General features: G+C 47.2%; 1 long non-coding RNA gene across 2 annotated transcripts; it reads left to right on the top strand.

Moving 5' to 3' along the window:
* The first annotated feature begins 12,698 nt into the window (after positions 1-12,698).
* LOC140421174 (uncharacterized) lies at positions 12,699-22,764 on the top strand. 2 transcript variants are annotated; one of them, XR_011946686.1, is made up of 4 exons: positions 12,699-12,836; positions 15,289-15,441; positions 16,055-16,177; positions 22,493-22,764. It is a non-coding gene; the product is annotated as an uncharacterized lncRNA (long non-coding RNA). The 2 variants fall into 2 exon arrangements; XR_011946687.1 differs by having other exon boundaries at positions 16,055-16,190.
* Positions 22,765-26,969: the final 4,205 nt, after the last annotated feature.

Raw genomic sequence — 26,969 nt, 5'->3', positions numbered from 1 at the left:
AGCCCCTCTCCCCTCCCCTCAACACACTGCAATCAGCCCCTCTTCCCTTCCCCTACGCACTGTAATCAGCCCCTCCCCCCTCCCCTCCACACACTGTAATCAGCCCCTCTCTCCTCTCCTCCGCACACACTCATCAGCCCCTCTCCCCTTTCCCCACACTGTAATCAGCCCCTCTCCCCACCTCTCCATACACTGTAATCAGCCCCTCTCCCCTCTCCTCCGCACACACTGTAATCAGCCCCTCTCCCCACCCCTCCACACACTGTAATCTGCCCCTCTCCCCTCTCCTCCGCACATACTGTAATCAGCCCCTCTCCCCTCTCCTCCGCACATACTGTAATCAGCCCCTCTCCCCTCTCCTCCGCACATACTGTAATCAGCCCCTCTCCACTCTCCTTCGCACACACTGTAATCAGCCCCTCTCCGCTACCCCACACACACTGTAATGAGCCCCTCTCTCCTCTTGTGGTACCCTCAATAACAATGCTTAGAGTGTAAACAGTAAAGAAGGCTTTAATAAACTAAGAACTAGGCTAGAGCCAAGACGTGTGCTAACTGCTGCACTGCCCACAAGGCGGCCCCTTATATACGGCTCACAGATGGGTGGAGCCGGAGGCGGAGTTCCCCAAGGTTCCAAGCCCGGTCTTAAAGGGGACATCACCTTACATGATGACAAGGGTACAGTGTTACAGTAACTGTTCATCACATTCACCCCCTGTTTAAAAAGGAGGCCGGCGGGGGTGGAGTGCCATCATAGGTCCATCCGTCTCGGTGGTCGGATCGTCCTCATCGACCTCCTCAGTTTGGGCGGTGGTGCGGCGGGCGGTGGTGCAGCGGACACGGACGTCCTGGTTGAGGGTACATCCAGGAGCATGGCAGTCGGAGCTTTGGTCTGGGTCGGAGCAGGGTAACAGGGCGCAGGGAGAATAGGCGGGGCCGGGGGTAGTGGTGCTGGCGCCAGCGGGGTGTGTAAAGGGGGGGCGCTAGGGGGGGTGTGCAATAGGTGCTCACCAACGGGGGGTGGGGCCGGGAGGGTGTGTGTTGTAGGGAGTGCCAGGTCCTGCAGGGGAGCGGCGCGGGAAGGGGCGTCTGTAGTGGGGGATCCAGCGGGTGCCAGATCCCGGAGGGAAACCGTATCTTGCCTGCCATCGGGGTACTCAACGTAGGCTAACTGGGGTTGGCGTGGAGTAACGGACCTTTTCGACCAGGGGGTCCGTTTTATGGCTCCTCGTGTGCCTCCAGAGAAGAACAGGTCCCGGAGCCGTCAGCCAAGATGGAAGTGAGACCCCGGAGGTAGACTTCCTGGGGAAGACAAACAATCGGTTGTGCGGGGTCTCATTCGTGGCCGTGCAGAGGAGCGACCGAATGGAGTGTAGGGCGTCGGGCAGGACCTCCTGCCAGCGGGTAGTTGGGAGACCCCTCGACCGTAGGGCCAGATGGACAGCCTTCCACACTGTCGCGTTCTCCCTCTCCACTTACCCGTTTCCCCTCGGGTTATAACTGGTCGTTCTGCTCGAGGCGATGCCTTTGCTGAGCAGATACTGACGCAGTTCATCGCTCATGAACGATGTACCCCGGTCGCTGTGGATATAAGCGGGGAAACCGAAAAGAGTGAAGATGCTGTGCAGTGCCTTAATCACGGTGGCTGAGGTCATGTCGGGGCAGGGAATGGCGAATGAGAAACGGGAGAACTCATCGATAACGGTGAGGAAATATGCAATACGATTGGTGGACAGGAGGGGCACCTTGAAGTCCACGCTCAGTCGCTCAAAGGGCCCCGTGGCCTTCACGAGCCGTACCTTGTCTGGCCGGTAGAAGTGCGGTTTGCACTCCGCACAGATCTGGCAGGCCCTGATCATGGCCTTGAGCTCCTTGGTTGAGTAGGGTAGGTTGCGGGACTTGATAAAATAGATGAGCCGGGTAACCCCCGGGTGGCAGAGGTCATTGTGGATGGCTTGCAGGCGGTCGTCCTGCGCGTTGGCGCATGTGCCGCGGGACAGGGCATCTGGGGCTCGTTGAGCTCCCCTGGACGATATTTTATATCGTACGTGTAGAAGGAGAGTTCGATCCTCCACCTCAAAATTTTATCTTTTTTTATTTTGCCCCGTTGCGTGTTATCGAACATATAGGCGACTGACCGTTGGTCGGTGACGAGGGTGAACCTCCTACCAGCTGGGTAGTGCCTCCAGTGCCGCACAGCCTCCACAATGGCTTGTGCCTCCTTCTCAACTGTAGAGTGTCGAACCCCGGAGGCGGTGAGGGTCCGTGAGAAGAACGCTACTGGTCTGCCTGCCTGATTGAGGGTAGCAGCCAGGGCGATGTCTGATGCATCGCTCTCTACCTGGAAGGGGATAGTTTTGTCCACCGTGCGCATAGCGGCCTTGACGATATCGGCCTTTATGCGGTTGAAGGTCAATTGAGCCTCAGCCGAGAGGGGAAAAGTGGTGGTCTTTATGAGTGGGCGGGCTTTGTCCGCATACTTGGGGACCCACTGGGCGTAGTAGGAGAAGAGCCCCAATCACCGTTTGAGGTCCTTGAGGCTGCGGGGGAGGGGGAGTTCCTTAAGGGGGCGCATGCGGTCGGGGTCGGGACCTAGGACCCCGTCTTCCACGACATAGCCGGGTTGTGTGGAAAATGCATTTTTCCTCATTATAGATCAGGTTAAGGGCTCCGGCGGTCTGGAGGAACTTTTCGAGGTTAGCGTCATGGTCCTGTTGGTCATGGCCGCAGATGGTGACATTGTCCAAGTACGGGTATGTAGCCCGCAAACCGTACTGGTCCACCATTTGATCCATCGCCCTTTGAAAGACATGGACCCTATTTGTGACGCCGAAGGGGACCCTGAGGAAGTGGTAGAGCCGGCCGGCTGCTTCGAAGGCAGTATAGGGGCGGTCTTTCGGTCGGATGGGGAGCTGGTGGTAGGCGGATTTGAGGTCGACCGTGGAAAATATTCGGTATTGGGCGATTCGATTTACCATTTCCGCGATGCGAGGAAGGGGGTACGCATCAAGCTGCGTGAATTGGTTTATGGACTGACTATAATCCACAACCATCCGTTTCTTATCCCCGGACCGGACTACCACCACTTGTGCTCTGCAAGGGCTGTTGCTAGCCTCAATGACCCCCTCTCCCAGTAAACGCTGGACCTCTGACTTGATAAAAGTCATATCTTGGGCACTGTACCGCCCGCTCCTGGCAGCGGCGGGCTTACAGTCGGGAGTGAGGTTCGCAAATAGCGAGGGGGGTGTGACTTTCAGCGTCGCAAGGCAGCATACCGTGAGGGGGGGCAAGGATCCGCCAAACTTCAGTGTCAGGCTTTGGTGGCTGCACTGAAAAACTAGTCCGAGCAGCAGGGGGGCACAGAGGTGGGGAAGGATATAAAATTTGAAACGGGTGTACTTGGCGCCCTGGATCGAGAGATCCGCGATAGAGTACCCCTTGATTTGTACCAAGTGGGCCCCGGGTGCGAGGGCAATAGTTTGGGACGCGGGATGGGTGCACAGGGAGCAGCGCCTTACCGTTTCAGGATGGATAAAGCTCTCTGTGCTCCTGGAGTCGAAGAGGCATGCAGTGTCGCGCCCGTTGACCTGGACCTGCATCATGGAGTTCTGCAGGTGTTTTGGACGAGTTTGGTCGAGGATGATCGCACCCACTCACGGGTAGTCCGAGTCCTCAGCCAAGTCGGACACGTAAAATGGCCGCCGCCGGCTGCACGTCTCGGGTCAAGAAGATGGTCGCCGACAAGATGGCCACTCCCATGATTCGCACGAGGCTGATGACGCGTCAGAAGGGGGCGTGTCGGGTCGGTGCGCAGCCTCATTGCGAGGCCTGCGGGCCTGAGAGCCTGATTTTCGGGCCGGCTGTTCTTTGTTCTTCTGGCCCCTGGGTCTGGCCAGGCAGACCTTCGCAAAATGCCCCTTCTTCCCGCAGTCGCTGGAGATCGCGGAGCGGGCTGGGCAGCGTGGGCGTGGGTGCTGGCCCTGCCCGCAGAAGTAGCACGATTCCCCCGAGCGCTGCCGGCAGGTAGAGAGCAGATGCCTGGCGTGCACCTCTTTGATAGGCTTGACGAACCTCTTGCGGAGTAGCTCGACCGTCTCTTCATAAGTCGTTGCCATTTCGAGCGTGGCGGAGATTCTGTGACTCACCCGGGCGTGGAGTAGGCGCAGCTTGCATGGCCCCAGGATGGGAGTCTCTGAGGAGTCCAGGTAAGCCTCGAAGCATCGGAGCCAGTATTTAAATATTTCCTTTGCCTCCGGTGACCGTGATTCCAGGTTGAGCTTCTCTGGTTTTAGGCCTGCGTCCATCCTGAAGTGGTTTAGTTTATTAAATTGTGGTACCCTCAATAACGACGCTTAGAGTGCAAACAGTAAAGAAGGCTTTAATAAACTAAGAACTAGACTAGAGCCGAGATGTGTGCTAACTGCTGCACTGCCCTTATATACGGCTCACAGATGGGCGGAGCCAGAGGCGGAGTTCCCCAGGGTTCCAAGCCCGGTCTTAAAGGGGACATCATCTTACAAGGTGACAAGGGTACAGTGTTACAGTAACCGTTCATCACACCTCTCCTCCGCACACACTGTAATCAGCCCCTCCCCCCTCCCTCACACACACTGTAATTAGCCCCTCTCCCCTCCACACACTGTAATAAGCCCCTTTACCTTCCCCCACACAACCTGTAATTAGCCCTCTCCCCTCCCCCCCATTCCCCCCCCCCCCCCCCCCAACCAGGCCGCCCCCGAAAGGATGCACGGCGAGATCCTGCCAGCTAAGATCATACATGGACGGCGCCGGCGGGACTCGGATTTCTTTTTCAGCCACTCGGCCCATCCCGGGCGGAGAATCGCCGGTGGGGGGCGCGTAGAACGGCCCACGACCGTCGCCGCGCCGTCGCCAATGGTGCCGATTCTCCACTCACCGGAGAATCGGAGGACCGGCGCCGGGGCGGCGGTGCGAGTTTCACGCCCGGCACGGCGATTCTCCAGCCCAGCGAGGGCTGAGAGAACCCTGCCCACATTGTTTTATGATTTCTATTTGTTGTATTGCGCGGCAAGCGACAAGGCACTGTTAAATCACAACAGTGATTTATTTAACTAAGAAGAACATTATATACAGGACAGTACAACTGTTACACAGGTCTCGTCCCTTCAACCTCCAAGTTAACTCTAACCATCCCCAACATCCAGGTCCACATCCAAACGACTTATAGGCTAACATTCATGTGCTCCATCCCCATAAGCTCCGGGCTTGTCACGTGACCTGCGAAGGATCATCCCTTATAGGGGCCATGCTATCAGATCCCCCCCCCCACTTAAGTTCCCTTATGGTTCCCTGAAACACAAAAGCAGAAAAATCTTATTTACAGTTATAAACAGTCAGAGAGCTACAGTAAGGGAGCTCAAAACAAAGTTCATAAGGTAAGTCTTATCAGGTGATTTCTTAACTGTTGCCGAACCTCCAACTTGGCAACTGACTTCTCCAGACTGAAGGCATCCAAGTCTACATCAAGAGCACGCAAATTAGTAGTATCTGATGTAAGGACAGTGCTGACTGCCTCTTCAACTCCTTCTCTGGGCCCTGAGGATTCCCCTTGAGAAGATCTCAGTTCTAACACCAGTGACGCAGCAAGTTGGGATTGGATCTACCCTCCCATTTGTGGGGACAACAGTTTCTCTCCTTCTCAAATGGTCAACATATTTTCTCACTTCATGGCCCTGTAGGTCTATGACATAAGATACTGGCTCAGACCTTTTTAAAAATAAATTTAGAGTACCCAATTCATTTTTTCAAATTAAGGGGCAATCTAGCGTGGCCAATCCACCTACCCTGCACACCTTTTTTTGGTTGTGGGGGGCGAAATCCACGCAGACACGGAAAGAATGTGCAAACTCCACATGGATAGTGACTCAGAGCCGGGTGTCATGTGAGAGTACTTTTAAGACATGGATGTTTAAGCAATGTACCTTTAAGAAAACAGTGATGTCAGAGAGTGGGTGGGGCTGAGGTCAGGTCAGCCATTTTGCAGGTTTTTAGTTTCAGTTTAAAAGCAGTGTCTGTGTGTTTCCAGAGAGCTGCAAGTTTGAAAAGTGCCTGGCTGTTTTTGCTGAGAGCAGTTTAAAAGTGCCTGGCTGTTTTGCTGGAGCTGAAGGCAACCAAGCTAATATATCTCTGCCATTCTACAGAAAATATATATATCCTTTAACCTGATGTGATACTGTTTAAAGGTGTTAAGTCTTTTGGAAGTTTGAAGGACCATTTTAAGGAATTATTTACTGTTGCAATATTTCCTGAGTTATCTTTGAAGTAAGGGGTGTTAAGAGATCCAATGTTTATTTAAGATGTTAAGTTGAGTTCAGGGAATAAACAGAGTTTTGTGTTTAAAAACCCACGTGTCCATAATTGTAATACCACACCTAGGGAAAAAGCCGTGTGCTCAGAAAAGCAACAAATCCATAAAAGGGAGAGGTTGGTTGAACTCCATGATACATTTTGGGGTTCTGAAAACGCCTCGCCCATAACAATTGGGGGCTCGAGGGGGATAAAAGTCTATCTATTGGATTGAACTTAAAGACAGTGAAGGATTGTTGCTTTTCCGGTGTGGTTTTAGTTTAAGTGGGGAGAGTGTTGTGAACAATGGCTCTTTCAGAGGCTCAGAAGTTTTTGGGGGTGGAGAATGTTACACGTAATACCTTACAGACAGAAACGAAACGCAGACTGTTAGATTTGGCAAGAACATTGCAGTTAACATTACCTGACAAAATGCAAAAGGATGAGATAATTATGGCGGTGGTTAAGCTTTTAAAGTTGTCTGAGATACAGCATGACTCATTGGAAATGGCAAAATTTCAGTTGCAAATTAAACAAATGGAACATGAGACAGAATTAAAGCGGCTGGCATACAAGAGTGAGAGAGAGGAAAAAGAAAGAGAAAGAGAGAGAGAGGAAAAAGAAAAGGAGAGAGAAGAAAGGAGAAAAGAAAGAGTAGCCCAAGCAGAACAAAAAGAAAGGGAGATACAGATCAGGGAAAAAGATAAAGAGAGGGAGTTTGAACTTCAGAAAATGGCCATGAAACATGACAATCAGTTAAAATTGGCAGACGTAAAGGGAAACGTACAGTTGGATGATAGTGATGAGGATAGTGAGAAAGAGCGTCATAGTCGAACGCTTGGTGGGAATCTATTTAAATATTTCCAAGCATTGCCAAGGTTTGACGAGAAGGAAGTGGAAGCCTTTTTCATTTCATTTGAAAAGGTAGCTAAACAAATGAAATGGCCACAGGACATGTGGGTGTTACTGATTCAAACAAAGCTGGTAGGTAGAACTAGTGAAGTGTTTGCATCACTACCGGAGGTGGTATCTGGAACGTATGAGGAGGTGAAGAAATCCATCTTAAGTGCATATGAGCTAGTGCCTGAAGCTTACAGACAAAGGTTTAGAAATTTAAGGAAATAATTTGGTCAAACGTACATGGCGTTTGAAAGGCTCAAACAGAGTACTTTTGATAGGTGGATAAGGGCTTTGAAAATAGACCAAACGTATGAAGCTCTCAGAAAAATTATACTTTTGGAGGAGTTTAAAAATTCAATTCCTGATGTAGTGAGAACTCATGTGGAAGAACAGAGGGTTAAAACTGCGAGATTAGCAGCGGAAATGGCAGATGTTTATGAATTAGTTCATAAATCAAAGATTGGTTTCCGACATCAGTTTCAGCTAGTGAGAGATAGAAACTGGGGACATGAGAAATACTCAAGTGGTAAAGGTAAAGGTGATCTGATGGAAGACAATCAACAGAGTGTACCTCAGATAAAAAAAGAAATCCAGGAGGGTGGAAAAGAAATGAAAAGTTTCAAATGTTTTCACTGTAATAAACTAGGCTATGTAAAGTCACAGTGTTGGTGGTTGAAGAAAAGCACTGGGAAGGCTGATGTGGTAAAACAGGATAAGATAGTGGGGTTTGTGAGAGTGGTAAAGGAAAGCCCAAGGGAAGCGAAGGAGGTGCAAACGATTGTAGAGCCCGTTCAAGGAGTAATTGTTAAGAAGGTGCCAGATGTCTTTAAAGAATTTACTTGTGTGGGTAACGTTTACTCATGTGTATCAGGAGGAGCAGGTAAAGAAGTCACCATTTTAAGAGATACAGGGGCTAGTCAATCTTTAATGGTAAGAGATGAGGAATTATGTAGTTTGGGAAGAATGTTGCCAGAAAAGGTTGTGATATGTGGAATTCAGGGTGAGAGGAGTAGCGTTCCATTATATAATGTAAAGTTGGAAAGTCCAGTGGAGAGTGGTGAAGTGGTAGTAGGAGTAATAGATAAACTATCTTGTCCAGGAATACAGTTTATCTTGGGTAATGATTTAGCTGGATCGCAGGTGGGAGTGATGCCTACTGTGGTTGATAAGCCATTGGAAAATCAGTCAACTGAAGGGTTGAAGGACGAATATCCTGGGATTTTTCCGGATTGTGTAGTAACAAGGTCTGAAAGTTACAGGTTAAGTCAAGAGGAGAAATCAAAGAGTGAAGAGGAAGTTGAAGTGCAATTATCAGAAACTATTTTTGATCAGATGGTTGAAAAAGAACAAGAACAGGTGGAGGATGAGGCGGATATTTTTAGTTCAGGAAAACTGGCGGAGTTACAACAGAAAGATGTAGAAATAAAACGGATAAATCAGAAAGCATATACAGAAGAGGAAGCTGAGAGTATACCAGAATGTTATTACCGTAAAAATGATGTCTTGATGAGAAAATGGAGACCTGTACATATGCAGGCGGATGAAAAGTGGGCAGAAGTTCATCAAGTAGTATTGCCGGTATGGTATAGAAAGGCGGTGTTGTGAGTTGCACATGAGGTATCAGTGGGAAGTCATTTGGGAATAAGGAAAACCCAAGCTAAAATCCAGAAACATTTTTATTGGCCTGGACTACATAAAAATGTAGTTAAATTTTGTCAATCTTGTCACACATATCAAGTGATAAGGAAACCTCAAGCAGTGATAAAACCAGCACCCTTAATACCCATTCCAGCATTTGAGGAACCTTTTACAAGGGTCCTAATCGATTGTGTAGGACCGCTTCCTAAAACAAAAAGTGGGAATCAATATCTTTTGACTGTAATGGGTGTGTCTACTAAGTTTCCAGAGGGCATTCCAGTACGTAATATTACAGCTAAAAGGATTGTGGAGGAGTTACTTAAATTCTTTACTAGATATGGATTACCCACAGAAATTCAATCGGATCAAGGAACAAATTTTACTCCAAAGTTATTCAAAGAAGTTATGGATAGCTTAGAAATAAAACAATTTAAATCAACTGCGTACCATCCAGAATCGCAGGGAGCGTTAGAAAGGTGGCATCAGACATTAAAGACAATGTTGAGGGCGTATTGTCAAGATTATCCAGAGGATTGGGATAAAGGAATCCCATTCGTATTGTTTGCAATTAGGAATGCACCTAATGAGTCTACCAAATTTAGTCCTTTTGAACTATTTTTTGGTCATGAGGTAAGAGGACCACTTAAATTGATTGAGGAAAAATTGGTGGGTGAGAAATCGGAAATTACACTATTGGATTACGTGTCAAATTTTAGGGAATGATTAAATAGAGCAGGTGAATTGGCTAGACAACATTTAAAAGTTGCACAAAATATGATGAAACGGGTAGCGGACAAGAAATCCAAAGTTCATAGATTTGCCAGTGGGGATAAAGTTTTAGTGTTGTTACCAGTGTTAGGGGAGCCTTTAAAAGCTAGGTTTTGTGGACCGCATCAGATTGGAAGGAAATTACGTGAGATGAATTATGTGGTAAAAACACCAGTTAGAAGGAAGACTCACCGAGTGTGTCACGTGAATATGCTTAGAAGGTACTTTGAAAGGGAAGGAGAGAAAAAGGAGGTTTTAATGATTCTAACTCAAAGTGATGAACCAAATCCAGATAACTGAATTTGACATACCTCAAATTAAATTGGAAAATGAAGATGTTCTTAAAAATTGGGATGAATTGTTAAGTTACCTTCCAGAGGAAAAACAAACTGACCTGAAAGAGTTATTGATATCACATGGGCAAGTTTGTCGAGATAAATTGGGAAGTATTAAAATGACTATACATGATGTAGATGTGGGAAATGCTGTTCCTATCAAACATCATCCATATAGACTTAATCCTTTAAAATTGGCACAGGTTAACAGAGAGATTGAGAGTATGCTGAAGAATGGCATAATTGAAGTGGGTTGCAGCCAATGGAGCTCACCCATAGTGATGGCACCTAAACCAGACGGTCACCAAACGTTGTGTGTGGACTATAGAAAGACATGGAAAGAACATTTAAGACATTATATGGAGTTCTTCGATCGACTTCAGGAGGCGGGTCTGGTGATAAACCTAGCCGAAAGTGAATTTGGAGAAGCCAGAATCACTTTCCTTGCGGAGTTTCCGTTACCTCAAAACAAAGGGAAATAATGCAATTTCTTAGCATGAGTGGATTTTATCGAACATTTGTGCAAAAGGTTTGTGGCGTGATTACTCCACTGATGGAATTGCTGAACAAACGTAAAAAAATTTCAACGGACAGCGGACTTTCAACAGGCATTTGACTGCCTGAAAGCTGTGATCACCAATGCTCCTGTATTGGAGAATTGCAAGGGACTCTGTGATCAGATTGAACTAAAGTATCTGATTCTAAAGAGAAATGCCGAGGAGTAGAGGAATGGATGGATCGTGCAGAGACTTTGTTCAAAGAGACTGTCAATCGAGAAGGTTTTCGGTTGGAGGAAGAAGAACAAAGAAAAATGGACTATATTATTACACCTGTTTGCATGTGTTGTTTTTTTAAAAAACAAAAAGGTATATTTACTGTGTACATTTCTTAGTGGATGGTGCAAAAGTGAAAAATGAAACCATCTTGAAGTTGATGCGTTTTTTTTTCTTGGGGGGAGGTGTCATGTGAGAGTACTTTTAAGACATGGATGTTTCAGCAATGTACCTTTAAGAAAACAGTGATGTCAGAGAGTGGGTGGGGCTGAGGTCAGGTCAGCCATTTTGCAGGTTTTTAGTTTCAGTTTAAAAGCAGTGTCTGTGTGTTTCCAGAGAGCTGCAAGTTTGAAAAGTGCCTGGCTGTTTTTGCTGAGAGCAGTTTAAAAGTGCCTGGCTGCTTTGCTGGAGCTGAAGGCAGCCAAGCTAATATATCTCTGCCATTCTACAAAAAATATATATATCCTTTAACCTGATGTGATACTGTTTAAAGGTGTTAAGTCTCTTGGAAGTTTGAAGGAACATTTTAAGGAATTATTTACTGTTGCAATATTTTCTGAGTTATTTTTGAAGTAAGGGCTGTTAAGAGATTCAATGTTTATTTAAGATGTTAAGTTGAGTTCATGGAATAAACAGAGTTTTGTGTTTATAAACCCACGTGTCCATAATTGTAATACCACACCTCGGGAAAAAGCCGTGTGCTCGGAAAAGCAACAAATCCATAAAAGGGAGAGGTTGGTTGAACTCCATGATACATTTTGGGGTTCTGAAAACGCCTCGTCCACAACACGGGATTGAACGTGGGACCTTGGCGCCGTGAGGCAGTAGTGATTGCCACCGGGTCTTTAGGCGCAATCCAATTCTGTTTTCACCCACAGTCATTTTTTTGGAGGGTTGGGGAGTTTTGCACTGAAGAATTCCACACTTCGAATTATTTTCTGCAGTGGGCAACTAAATATGCCACCAAGACTGGCTCCTCAGAGATTGGGGTTCCCTTTTTAAAAGGTGCCCATATCTCAAAGTGAGGTTGAGGGTCCCCATATCTCTCACCCATGGACATTGCGACCCCTCCACTGATATCGGCAACACCCCAAACCCTCGACCGTGGATGGACTACCTCCTCCCATCACTAAATGTCCGCCTGACCTCCCACCACCCAGGTATGAAGGTGACCCGACCGCACACCCATACAATCTCGTAGGCATTGGAACATCGCCCCTGAACTGCCTCCATACCCCACTATGGATTCGCTAAGGACCCTCCCCATCTTTCAGCCCCCTCTACACCCCCCCCCACCCTTCATAAACTCCTTCATACCCCTCTTCAACCCCACCCCACATACCCCCTTTCACCCCCCCTTTCATGGGCATGATCCCCCTCAGCCCTCGCCCCTTGGCAGTGCCAGGTTGGCACTGCTGCTCCAGACCAATCGTGGCTCCAGTGGCATCTGAGCCCCCTGGCGTGGCCATCATGTGGTCCCCGTGTCTGCGTGGGTCTCACCCCACAACCCAAAGATGTGCAGGGTAGGTGGATTGGCCACACTAAATTGCCCCTTGATTGGGGGAAAAAAAAAGTGGGTACTCTAACCTTTTGGATACTAAGAGTTAATTTAGAATGACCAATCCACCTAACCCGCACATCTTTGGACTGTGGGAGGAAACCCACGCAGACACGGGGAGAAAGTGCAAATTCCACACAGTCACCCAATCGAACCGAGGTCCTTGGTGCTGTGAGGCAGCAGTGCAAAACATTATGCCCGTCACACTACACATCTCCAGAAAAAAAATTACTCAGGCAATTTTATCTGCCGTTGCCTAGTCTCTGGCATTTCAAAACAGAATATCCTGTAAATGTATCTAACGAGTTAATCATCAGGTGGATTGTAAATCAGTGGATGTTAATATCACCAGTTGTTTAAGCATTAAATGTAATAATTCATTTTAACATTTCATTTAAACTTAACAGCATTAGCTGTTTAAAGTCTAAGCAATCAGTGACTATAGTTATCTGTTAACATGATCGGCTGTACCGAATGATTGGCTCTCAGCAAAACGTACCCTTTGATAACAACCTACATTTCTACAGTGTACATCTGAAGGTACGTAATCTCTTTATTCACAGATCATGTGCACCCACAGGCTTTTCTCTCCAATCATTCAATTGTGCTGCCTCGTACTTAATAAAGATCTGGAAATTATGCTGTGCAAATATTAGCATAACAATACCAAAGAAAAGCATGAAATATGCTTTTTGTTGTCAGTGGTGTTACTGTAGGAATGCTTAATGTGCTCATTTTGAGTTATTTCTGAATATCTTTTTCTTAAAAATAACTTGACCAGAATTGATGGGATTGGATTTTATTTCACTCTCTCCTTGCCATTACGTTTTGTTTCCTAAGGAAGAAAGGTTTTCAAGGTTTGATAATATTCTAATTACCCTACTCTTGTCCCCACTTCTCTGTTAGGATGTCAAAATAAAAAGTGATGATGGCATTATTTCTTGTCTTATCCTGGATTTTTTTATAGTCAAGGAGGTCTTCAGATTTGACTCTGATGTGGTATTTAAGCTTAAAGGTGAATATCTTGCAGTTATATAATGTCTTATCACATTTTAAAACATCCCAAAACACCTCAGATCCAATGAATTCATTTTGATACTTAGCCACTACTGTTATATAGGTAAACAAGTGGGCAGCACGGTGGCACAGTGGTTAGCACTGCTGCCTCACGGCGTGGTGGTCCCAGGTTCGATCCTGGCTCTGGGTCACTGTCCGTGTGGAGTTTGCACATTCCCCCTGTATTTGCGTGGGTTTCGCCCCCACAACCAAAAAATGTGCAGGGTAGGTTGATTGGCCACGCTAAATTGCCCCTTAATTGGAAAAAAATAATTGGTCACTCTAAATTTATTAAACAAAATATAGGTAAACATGATGTGGAGATGCCGGCATTGGACTGGGGTGGGCACAGTAAGAAGTCTTACAACACCAGGTTAAAGTCCAACAGGTTTGTTTTGAATCACTAGCTTTCGGAGCACAACTCCTTCATCAGGTGAATGCACCAACCAAGGTCCCACAAGTAACAATTAGGTCAATGGCTAGTTAATCTCTTTTTTCTGGTGTGGGTTGAAGAAGGAATGTTGACTAGGACACCTGCCTGCTGTTTCAAATAGTCGCATGACTTTTTTTACATCCACTTGAATTGGTAGACCATGCCTCAGTTTAAAAACTGCACAAACAAGACAGCATTTTCTCAACATTAAAATGCAAAATTATAAACCTAATGAATGAGTTGAATGGGGCTTCAACCCACAACTTTAGACAAGTATTTTCTTTTTAAAAAATAAATTTAGAGTACCCCATTATTTTTTCCCCAATTAAGGGGCAATTTAGCATGACCAATCCACCTAACCTGCAGATCTTTTGGGTTGTGGGGTGAAACCCATGCAGACACAGTATAGGAACCTGGCTTCTACACACGGGGAGAATGTGCAAACCACACGGACAGTGGCCCAGGGCCAGGATTCGAACCCGAGTCCTCAGCGCCGCAGTCCCAGTGCTAACCACTGCGCCACATGTGCCCTTCATTGCAGTGTTAATGTAAACCTACTTGCAGCACTAATAAAAGTTTATTATTTGAAGATAGTTCCTCCAGTGCCTTCTAGATCAGCAATAAAGACTTTGAACATAAATCCTTGCAAGTTTCCACTAGTAACCAGTTTGCACAATGCACCAACCACCTATGTAAACCTTCTGCCTGTAGAAATGCTACTAATTCCTTATCCAACCCAAGATATATCCTCCAATACCTGAGAATTTTACCTAATCATGTAAGTTATTGTGTGGCATCTTGTCAGAGCTTTTTGAAATTGAGGAGGTGGTGGTGTAGTGGCAATGGCATTGCACGAGCAAGCCGGAGGCTGATGCTCTGGGAACATGGGTTCGAATCCCACATTTAATTCCATTGATAAATTTGGATTTTAAAGCGGTGACTATGAAGCTATCATTGGTTGTTGTAAAAATCTATCTGGTTCACTAATGCCTTTTAGGGAAGGAAATTCGCCATCTTTATCTGGTCTGGCCTACATGTGATCCCAGACCCACAGTTGAGTGGTTCTCCCTTAGCTGCCCTCTGTAATGGCAGAGCAAACCATTTTTCAAAGTCAGGGTGGCGACCTGCGGGTAGGTCGTGGGTGAGTGTCCGAAGGGTCACTGAGTGATCGATCCCACCATTCCCGCAGTGGGCCCGATATTGGGGGAAGCGCCCAACAGCCACTACCGGCTTTTATATTGAGATTTGTGGCTGCTACCGCCTTTTAAGTGGTGATACATTAGGTTGTGTCGAGTCTTCCAGCCAGATGCAGCAGCAGAAGCAGGGCACGCACCCTGCATGTAGATTTGAAGTGAAATGCCATCCAGGTATGTGCTTTTGGCGCCAAAGCAGGGAGTAGAGTTGTTTTGATTTTGCAGCTGCTGGAAAGCAAGGCAAGTGAACTGTGAAGCTCTATGATTTTCTTAAAAGTAAACTCAAATATGCAACTTAACGTTTGGACAGGATTTCACAACCAAATCTGCTGGAGAGAGCTGCACAGGAGAGTCCAGGGCAGGACAGAACAGTGGTAATGTTAGAGCTCGGGGGCCTCTGGCTCACAGCCCTGAAAAAAGAAACTTAACTCGGAACAAAGAAGTATGAAGATGATTTCTTGAGGTATGGTTTTGTCAATTGTGGCAATGCAAATAAGGAGGCAAAGCCCTTGTGTGTTATATGCAGCGAAGTACTGGCAAATGAGAGAAGTTTCAGAATTTGAAAGAGAAGTGATGTGTGAAAACTTCTGTTTCGGGTTGAGATCACAGAGTCAGTTATTAACTTAGAGATGGGCAGCACGGTGGCACAGTGGTTAGCATTGTCGCCTCACGGTTCCGAGGTCCCAGACTCGATCCCGGCTCTGGGGTCACTGTCCGTGTGGAGTTTACACATTCTCCCCGTGTTTGCGTAGGTTTCGCCCCCCCCACAACCCAAAAAGTGCAGGTTAGGTGGATTGGCCACGCTAAATTGCTCTTAATTGGAAAAAATAATTGGGTACTCTAAACTTTTTTTAAAAAAGAAAGAAAGCTTAGAGATGACTCCAAATTAAAAGACTACACTGTTGCAGCTTGCCTGGAATACCACGTTCAACATGCACCAAAAGCCCATCTGGCTGTCAGCATTCTGGGGTAGCATCTCCCAGGAGTATCCAGTGCTGAGTAAAACAAGAATTTTGTTGCTATTGCCCTTCATGATGACATACATGTGTCAGGTTAACTTTTCAATTTTCATAAAGGTGAAAATGGCACAATGGAACTGGCTGAAGACTGCAACTGATATGCACACTGCTCTCTCCTTCTTTGAACCTGATTCAAGTGAGATCGTGAGGACAAAGCAGGCTCCCCTTTCGCAGTAAAAGGCAAGCGAACGTGGTGTGTGTCCCGAATGTTGGAGAACAATATTGTATACAGTACTTCAGATGTGTTCTCACCAGTGTCCTGTTCAACTGAAGCATAACCTCCCTATTTTTATGTACAATTCCCCTCATCATAGGGGCAGCACGGTGGCACAGTGGTTAGCACTGCTGCCTCATGGCGCCGAGGACCTGGGTTCGATCCTGGCCCCGGGTCACTGTCCGTGTGGAGTTTGCACATTCTCCCCATGTCTGCATGGGTCTCACCCCCACAACCCAAAAAGATATGCAGGGTAAGTTGATTGGCCACGCTACATTGCCCCTTAATTGGAAAAATTAATTGGGTACTCTTAAAAAAAAAATCCCCTCACCATAAACAATGACATTCCTTTCCTAATTACTTGCTGTACCTGCACACTAGCTTTTTGTGATCCATGAACTCGGACACCCAGATCCCTCTGCATGTCAGAGCTCTAATATTTCTCACCATTTGGATAATATGCTTCTTTTTTATTCTTCCTGCCAAAATGGATAATTTCAGACTTGCCCACATTGCCACAATGACTACACTTCAAAAGAACATCATTGCCTGTGAAGTTCTTTAGGACCCTCCAAGTTACATAATTTTAAGTCTTTCTTTAATATGGACTCTTGCATACAATAATTGCACATTCATGAATTGCAAAGGCGGCCATCTACTCATGTGAGAGCACCAGTAATAACCATGCCAGCCCATATCTATTTCCCAGACAACAAACAGGAAAATTAAATTTATTTGAAGACAACGTATAATGGGGGGGATTTTCTGACAGCGTTAACCGTGGCAAATGTGGCAACACCAGCGGTAAATCGTACAAGACCGGCTAAATGAGAATCTCAGCGGTGAGATCTCGGTCTGTGATTTTCCCCGTTCCTCGGTTTCTCACTTTATTTTCCAAACAATGTCTCCATTATTGAGTCAGTTAGAAGATTGCAAAGTTGGTTGCTGAATGAACCAAGTTCCACAGCCCACGATTCAAGTCACGCCTCAGAAAGTTGTAAATAGTATTAGGGCATGGGTATGACAAGTGAAAGGAGCACCCAGTTTAGCACATGTCTCCGTCACACTGTGCTAACTGAACATTATTATAATTACAGAGCTCTCCCTTGAGGCTTTTCCGTGCCTGGTTTCTGCTCTATAACTATACAACTGAATTGTTTTTTATTAAGAGCTTCACTGAGAAAGCTTGAGGCCAATCCACATCCCAACAACCTGCTCTGAAAACTCTGCTCGCCTTTTGACAGCCATTACAAATTGCACCACAGCAACTGAGACAATCTATAACATTCCAAAAATATCAGTAACTTCTAAATAAAACAACATAGACATTCTTTAAAAAAGTCAATTTTCCCTATTTCCCATTGCAAATAGATTATTTTAAAAGTTACAGGATCTAGAACTCTATCATCACAAAAACTAACCACCTCTTCCTTAGGCCGATCCCTATCTGGGTCCTAAGTTTGATTGAAATCCAACAAAAAAATCCCAATTTGCACCCGCGCTGATTCTGATGCCATGCTCTGATCCCCCTTTGGTGGCGTTAACGACATTTGCACCCCGCGCTGGTGGGCACATGCAAAACCGTCATTTCCATGAATTGTATCTCATTAGCGGGTTGGACGGCTCATACTCCACCCTTCCTCAATGCTCAACCTCTCTCAGGCAAAAGTCACACGGGCGCTAATTGGTGCAAGTATTGACAAGTGGGCCTGGACATCATGGCTGTTGAGAGGGAGCAAGAGGGTAAAAAAACTTTCAAAAAGTATCAAAAATTGTTTGGGTTGATTGGGGGGGGTGGAAGCTGCCTGGGCCGGAGCAGGGCAGGTGGTGGTAGCAGGAAACGACTTTGTACCAGGTCCATGGATTTGGTGTGCCCCCCTCGGCATCGGGGTTTCCTGACTCAGACCACCATTCCTGCAGCATGTGATTTAAACACAGCCCTCTCTTACTACTTACAGGCTCCTGGCTGCTCACACTGCTGACTGCTCACTGTATCCTCTTAATGTTCAGAAAGTCTCTGGTGCCCATCCAGGCTAGCCCTGTGGAAACCCTCAAACCCCAGCAGTATCGTCAAGGGGATGGACATGTCCATGCTCAGTTCCTGACCCACTCGATGTTGACACTCCTCATTGCACTTCTCAGACCCTTATCCCTGCCCTTTTGCTCCACTGACCACCCACAACCCCCATCAATTGCTGAGGCCTCTGGCTGTGCAGCTGGAGACTATTGTTCATTGGGAATTGGCAATCGTAAGGAAGTGAGCGTTTCACGCACCCAAATGGATTCCCATGGGTAGGCGGGCCATGTAGCATGTGGGAGTCATTGCCTAGCATCCCAATGAAACCGTGATGCCTGGACACTATGTCTGAATACTGCCGGAGGCTGAGTCCTGGGAGTTCGCAGTCCTCCGACTGCTGGCTCGCTTGGGGGTTCCTGCCTCCTCCTGATGTGCATCAACAGCAGTGTGGTGCTCACCAGATTGTATCCTAGAAGCCTGTCCACTAACATGTCCCACCGAGGTGTGTGTATCTTTGCTTATGGAGGGTGGGGATGACTGCCGTGTCGCGAATATTATGGTGGCATCCTCGGAGCTCTCTTCCAAGGTGTCCTTCTGGGAGGCTGGAAAGGGGGCCACCCGGGATGGGCCAGCACCATCGGCTGAAGAACCTGCGGGAGAATGAATATGTGGTCAGTGAGAGGGATGGGTCAGTCAGTAAGGCAATAATAACTCATGTTTGACAGGCCCTTTGGCTGAGGCCCAGTGGTTCCTCACCTCAGCTGCTCCGCCAGCCTCCACGTTGGTGACAGCTCTGTCCTCGGTCACCCCAGTCACCTCTAGGGCCTGCTCCTCGAAGGAGGTGAGGATTCTTATGTCCAGCACATCTCCGCTAGTCTGGGCCCTCTCCCAGAGATTGTGGGAGAGCTTTTCCGGAGGAGGCACAGAGAGGGCATCATTATCCACACATGTGGTTCACAGTAGAGGGAGCGGGGGTGTGAAGGCGGGGTTGGGGGAGTTGAAGGGAGAGGGGGGTTGAGGAAGGTTGAGGGTCGCATGGAGAGTTGGGGGGGTGGATGCTCGCATGGGGGCAGAAAGGCCTTGCCAGGGGTGAGGCGTTGGTGTCTACTCACTCTGCTGTAGGTCGTTGATGTTTTTCTGACATTGGAAGCCATTCCTCCTGTTCACACTTGCAGTGCTCACAGCCGTTGTCACATCATCCCAGGCAGCACTGTCTGCTCTATGGCTGACTCTCCGGGACCCTCGGGGGAACAGGACACCCCTCCTGGCCTTCGCTTCATCTTGGAGCCCCCCAGATCTGCATCCCCAAATCTTGGGGCTGGTCACGTTGGCGTCATTGTTGTGCTGGCTGGGGTTGGCTGAGCAAATGCTGCTTCAGTGCTGCTTGACCTTGGTAGCAGGCCGCTGGCGAGTGCGGTGCTGGCGAATCAGCCGGCGAGCCTTAACTTGCGGCAAGTAGCCCGTGAGGCCTCATTAAGTGGACCAATTAACGTTGAATAGCATTGCCAGCCTCACTGGGCCGAGCACCAGGAAGCTACGGCAGTTCCCGCTCACTACCACACTTAGAAATCTCTACGGAGAATCGGGCCCTTAATCTCCCAAACAGTGAATCCAGCCCATTATCTCCGCCCAACTTCAGTTGATGAAGAAACACAATATAGGCATCTTCAATCAGTGCTTCAGATACAGTTACAGGAATATGCTCCAATAAAGACTTCCTGGATCATCATTAACTACAGCATGTTGCGCAACTTTGCAATGCAATGAGGCCCAAACATGGAGTGGGTGGAAGAGCAGAGCAACCAAGGAGAGGGAAGATGAACATGAGCAGAAAAACATTTTGGAGACCGCTACAGTCATAAACTAGACTCTTCTAGATTAAACCTTCTGATATGTACATGACCCACTCAAGCATCAGCACTCATCTCTGCACCTTCAGCATGCTACATGGTCCCCTCATTTGCATTATAGAATCACCATGGACAAAATTATTCTTTTTCCGGCTTAGTAATTATGCAATATCAAAGCAAGAACACTCTCTGGATACAATTAAACATAAATGTAACCATATTTTAATGACCCAAAATTGGTGTATGCATTCCCATGGCAAGACTCAGTGAGGTGCTTGTCTATTGTTTTTCTGTGTGAGCCGCTTAAAGGCAAGACAGTCCTCTATTTCTCTGAATGGAATCATATTTTAAAAGCTACTGATTTTACCATGCCTGTATCTACAAGGGCAGCCTGGCACTTTGTTTTGTTTCTCTGGCTGGGATTCTCCAAGCCCGTGCCGGGTCGGAGAATGGCCGGGGCGTGGGAAATTCCCGCCACGCCGCTCCGATGCCGGGTTGGCGATTTTCCGGCAACCGGAGAATCGGCGCCAATCACGCCCACGCGGTCGCCATGGCGCCGGTCGGGGGCTGCTGCAATAGGCCCCCGCGGCGATTCGCCCCGGGCGACCGGCCGAACACCCGCCGGCATGGTTTACAGCTGGTACCACCCGGCAGGAGCTCGGATCCACGGCCGCGCTGGTGGTCCTGGTGGGGGCCAGGGGGAATCTGACTCCGGGGGGGTGCTCACCGATTGGCGGGCCATCGCGATCTGGGAGGACCTACCTTACTCCATGTGGGTCCGCTGTGTGGCTCCGCCATGTCGGTGGCGCCCACGCCAGAGTGGGCCGCCGCACGCATGCGCGGTCCCGCCTGCGGCCGACTGGACAGCAGGGCCCGGCCAGCAGCCAGAGCTGCGGGACGCATGCCGGGGCCCTGCTAGCCATCTGGAAAATGGAGAATTACCCCCGGACGTTCGAGGAAAATGTCCGGAATGATTCTCGCCTGTTTTCCGGCGGGTGTGGGGACTTAGTCCCCAAAAGGGAGAATCCCAGCCCCCATAGTTACTTGACTGGAGAGGCAGCAGGGTCCTGAGAGACAGCAGCTTCATCTGTGCCAACAGCACCCATACCTCTGCTCCAGGGAACTGCCTTTCACAGAATCACAGAATTGTTACGGCACAAAAGGAGGCCATTCAGCCCATCGTGTCTGCACTGTCCCCCCGAATGAGTATCATGGCTTGGTGAAATTCTCCTGTCTTTTTGCCCTTACCCTCGCAAAGAACAAAGAACAAAGAAAGGTACAGCACAGGAACAGGCCCTTCGGCCCTCCAAGCCTGTGCCGACCATGCTGCCCGTCTAAACTAAATTTTTCTGCATTTCCGTGGCCTGTATCCCTCTATTCCCATTCTATTCATGTATTTGTCAAGATGCTCCTTAAACGTCACTATTATCCCTGCTTCCACCACCTCCTCCAGGCACCCACTACCCTTTGTGTAAAAAACTTGTCTTGTACATCTCCTCTAAACCTTGCCCCTCGCACATCGTTTCTATTCAAATACTCATCTAATGCCCTTTTGAATGCCTCAATTGAACCTGCCTCCACCACACTTCCAGGCAGCACAGTCCAGACCCGAACCACTCGCTGTGTGAACACATTATTTTCTCACATCACATTTGCTTCCTTTACAAATCACTTTAAATCTGTGCTGTCTCGTTCCCAATCATTTTTCAAGTGGGAACAGTTTCTCCCTATTTACTCCATCCAGCCCCCTCAAGATTTTAAATGTTTCTGTCAAATTTCCTCTTAGCCTTCTTCTCTCCAAGAAGTCCCAACCTCGCCAATCTATCCTCACTCCAAACCATGTGTGCAAACCTCAAAAGAGGAGCCAAAGGCCTCTTTTACTGCAGCCTGATCATTCATCAGATGCTATAACTGATCTTCGAGTTTCTCTCTGCTGGAGTTGCACTGTGGCAGTCTGCTTGATCAAGGGCAGCATGGTGGCACAATGGTTAGCACTGCAACCTCGCAGTGCCAGGGACCTGGGTTCAATTCTGGCCTTGGGAGACTGTCTGAGTGGAGTTTGCATGTTCTCCCCGTGTCTGCGTGGGTTTCCTCCGGGTGTTCCAGTTTGCTCCCACAGTCTAAAAATGTGCATGTTAGGTGGATTAGCCATGCTAAATTGCCCCTTAGTGTCCAAAAGCCGAGTGGGGTTACAGGGATAGGGACGGGGCGGGGACCTAGGTAGGTTGCTCTTTCAAAGAGTCAGTGCAGACTTGATTGGCCGAATGGCCTCCTTCTGCATTGTCGGGATTCTGTGAACACACTGTTTCATCAAGATTTGTATTTATGGAAATCTATCTTTTCATGAAACATACTCCATCACATTAGTATTTAGTTGCTCAGTTGTTTAACAAGGTCTCCAATTACTTTGACAGGTTTACCTCCTCCGAGATTATTCTTCTTTTAAATGCCTAGCTCTGAAATCCAGAGCAGGTCCTGTGAAATTTGGATTCTTGGGCTCAACTGTTGAGTGAGGATCTAAGCAAGCCTTTTGGACAGCATGTTCAAGTCCCTGTTACTGCCTGCTCCAGTGTATTCATCTGCATGCTCCAGTGCATAGAAGAGACTTGATATTGTCTGATAAACCAGCAGTGATACTTCAGTTTAGCCCACATTGAATGCAAATAAACATTCATACATTATGCAATGATATTAAAGTGACAGGATTTTCTTTTGTCGAATCCATTGAATATGTAAATGAAAATAATTTTCAGGTCTAATTTGCTGGTGCAAAGTGTGTCCTGCTGCAGGATCCTCATATGTGATAAACATTCAACACAGTTTACAACAGTGAAGAAAATGTTCAACTCTCAATATTTTGGCTGGATATTTCTTATGAGGTATTGATGGTTAGCCTGATGGGGGTCACGAAACATCTTCCCAAGTTGTAGCCAGATCATCATTATGTCGTTCTCTTATGGTGATGTGCATTACCACCACCTGCTAAGCACCTTCTGCTGTTCTCCCATATAGGTATAGAATCATAGAATTTACAGTGCAGAAGGAGGCCATTCGGCCCATCGAGTCTGCACCGGCTCTTGGAAAGAGCACCCTACCCAAGCCCACACCTCCACCCTATCCCCATAACCCAGTAACCTCACCCAATACTAAGGTCAATTTTGGACACTAAGGGCAATTTAGCATGGCCAATTTACCTAACCTGCACATCTTTGGACTGTGGGAGGAAACCAGAGCGCCCAGAGGAAACCCACGCACACGCAGGGAGAACGTGCAGATTCCGCACAGGCAGTGACCCAAGCCGGGAATCGAACCGGGGACCCTCGAGCTGTGAAGCAACAGTGCTAACCACTGTGCTACCGTGCAGCCCATAGGTGGAAAGGAAGAGCATCTTTCCCTGTCACTCATACTTCCACACAAGAAATGGAGCATTTTGGGAACATGATCTGTAAATGAACTTTCAAAATGCTTTTGATAAAGTGCCATATACTTTGTACCATATACTTTAAAATAATCTGATAAGGGGAGTATGAGCAGCTTGGAGGCAAGATCAGCCAAAGGATAGAAACTCAGATTGTGTTTATATAGTCGGGATGGATACAATTGTAAATGGGGTGTCACAACAATGAGATTTGGGGTTATTTGTGCATTAATCATGGTGGGCAGCACGATGGTACATTGGTTAGCACTGCTGCCTCACGCCGCCGAGGTCCCAGGTTCGATCCCGGCTCTGGGTCACTGTCCGTGTCGAGTTTGCACATTCTCCCCGTATTTGCGTGGGTTTCGTCCCTACAACCCAAATATTTGCAAGGTAAGGATTGGCCATGCTAAATTGCCCCTTAATTGGAAAAAATTAATTGGGTACTCTAAATTTATAAAAACAAAATTGTGCATTAATCTTTGAAGGTGGTTAGACAGGGAAAAGGCTAACAAAGTAGTTATAAAGCAGGAACTGAAGATTAATCATATACAAGAGCAAGTCAAAGAATAGGAAGCCTGTGAGGAGTGACTCATCTCCTCACTCTCCAGTCAACACAATCTACAAGGCACAAGTCATACTCTTGCCTGGAATCTCTTGCCCCGATGAGCTGCTGGTCCAAAAACACTTAAGAAGCTTGACAGCATCCAGGACAAAGCAGCCCACTTGACTGGCACCCACCAACGTTCCTTCCCTCCACCGACGACCAGTGACAGCAGTTTGTACCATCTACAAGTGTCAGAAGTTTGGAAAGTTAACGAGATTAAAGGGAATGTGAGATGAAAATAAAATAACAGAAAAGTAACAACACCAACAGGCACCTCGAGCAATAATGAGATGTGATTTGCCCAGTGCCAAGATTAGCAGGAATCTAGAAACATTGAAATGCGAATGGCCATATCAGAAACATTGTTTACCAGAGATCAGTGCGGCTATACAAATGATAACTTTGAAAGGCGAGGAATTTGAGTGAGGTAGGCAGCAGAATCCACAGAGAGGAATATCAAAGAGATTGGACAGTATAACTGTTAACACCCTTATTGGGGAAAAGGTTAGTTCTCCATCCAACAGCCAGACAGACGAGTTCCATCTACGATCCGAGCCACAGAGGCCTGTTCCGTCTAACACTTAAGTCACTGCAGATGTCTGATATTCTCTTCTAAAATATGTAGTTTTGTGGCTTTGATTAACCCGGAAGAGATATTTTAGCAGACTGGGTCGCCTAAGTGGTATTGTGTGGTGACTATTCACTAGCTTATAGAGTTACTAAAATTCGATGTTGCTTAGGGAAATGGCTGTATCAGTGAGTTCAGGGAACGTGGGTATATTTTGGGAATAAGAGGTAACTTCAGATAAAGCGGTGTGTTTAGTTATTCCTATACTTAAGTGTCATGGTGTATATTAGTCTTATGTCGTGTGTTTTTTCTTTTCTTTTACTTTAGTAAATATTCTTTATTAATAGTTTAGACAACGACTGGACTGGTTCCTCACTAGGAACAATATTCCGAACAAAAGTACCCCACAAAGAACCAGTGTTTCAAGTTACCCTTTGGAGTTTTGAAACGCTCTTATAGGTAACTTCAGCAGGGTTATTAACACAAGATTCTCTGCAGGAACCCGCCTAGGCTGCAAACCCAGAACTGCGACCATCTAGAAGGGCAAGGTCAGCAGACACCAGGCAAAATCACCACCTGTAAATTTCCCTCCAAGTCACTCACCATCCTGATTTGGAAATATATTGCCGTTCCTTCATTGTTGTTGGATCAAAATCCCTCCTTAACAGCACTGTGGGCATACCTACACCACATGAATTGCAAAGTTCAGGATGTCAGCTCACTACCACCTTCTCAAGGACAATTAGCGATGGGCAATAAATGTTGGCCTAGCCAATGAAGACTACATCCCTTGAATGAATAAATAAAAAGTTATGAAAGCATTAGGGATTCTGAGCTTCATAACTCAAAGTTGAGTACAAAAGTCAGGAAGATATATTAAACCTGTATAAGACACTAGGGGCGAAATTCTCCTACCCGCCCCGCCACATTTCTGCCCCGACCGGCCGGCGGGAGTCTCCGTAACACCGGTCGGTCAATGGGGTTTCCCATTGTGGGGCAGCCCCACGCCGTCGGGAAACCCCCGGCCGCCGGCAAAACGGAGACTCCCGCCGGCGGAGAATGACGCCCTAGGTTTGTCCTAGGTAGAGAACTGTGTCAATTCTGGCACCATATTTTAGGGGATGTGACAGCTTTGAAAAGGGTACAGAAGAGATTTATTAGATGAAGAATTATAGCTATATGGATAGAAAAGGCGAAGCTGAGGTTGTTATCCTAAGAGCAGAGAAGGCTAAGAGGAGATCTGATAGAGGTTTTTAAAATAGTGAAGGGTTCAGTAAGTAAAGCTGATCTGTTTCCAATTGCTGAATGGTTGATAAACAGAGGGCATAGATTTAAGGCTAACTATTGGAAAAAACATTTTTACAGAATGAGTGGTTAGGATTTGGAATGCATTGTCCAATAGTGTGATGACGACAGGTTCAATATTAGCTTGCAAAAGGGAATTGGATAAACACTTGAAGGATTAAAAGGTTGCAGGGCTATGGAGGAAGAGCAAGGAATTTGAACTAACTGAATTACTCTTGGAAAATGCCAGCTCAGGCTCAGTGGGCTAGAAAACCTTCTTCTATTCTGCGCCACTCTACGATATGTGGTGCTGCATCACATCATGCCACTCTTGTATGTGCATCAAGATTTTATAAACTCAAATCCTGCTCCAGGGCAGCACGGTGGCTCAGTGGTTAGCACCGTTGCCTCATGGCGCCGAGGTCCCAGGTTCGATCCCAACTCTGAGTCACAGTCAAAGAACAAAGAACAAAGAAAAGTACAGCACAAGAACAGCCCTCCAAGCCTGTGCCGACCATGCTGCCCGTCCAAACTAAATTCTTCTGCACTTCCGGAGTCTGTATCCCTCTACTCCCATCCTATTCATGCATTTGTCAAGATGCCCCTTAAACGTCACTATCATCCCTGCTTCCACCACCTCCTCCGGCAGCGAGTTCCAGGCACCCACTACCCTCTGTGTAAAAAACCTGCCTCGTACATCTCCTCTAAACCTTGCCCCTCGCACCTTAAACCTATGCCCCCTAGTAATTGACACCTCTACCCTGGGAAAAAGCCTCTGACTATCCACTCTGTCTATGCCCCTCATAGTTTTGTAGACCTCTATCAGGTCGCCCCTCAACCTACGTCGTTCCAGTGAGAACAAACCGAGTTTATTCAATCTCTCCTCATAGCTAATGCCCTCCATACCAGGCAACATCCTGGTAAATCTCTTCTGCACCCTCTCTAAAGCCTCCACACCTTCTGGTAGTGTGGCGAACAGAATTGAGCACTATACTCCAGCTGCAACATGACTTGCCA

The sequence above is a fragment of the Scyliorhinus torazame genome, chromosome 5 (assembly GCF_047496885.1).
Source record: "Scyliorhinus torazame isolate Kashiwa2021f chromosome 5, sScyTor2.1, whole genome shotgun sequence".
NCBI classification, from domain to species: domain Eukaryota; kingdom Metazoa; phylum Chordata; class Chondrichthyes; order Carcharhiniformes; family Scyliorhinidae; genus Scyliorhinus; species Scyliorhinus torazame.
This window is presented reverse-complemented; position numbering and strand designations above follow the sequence as displayed.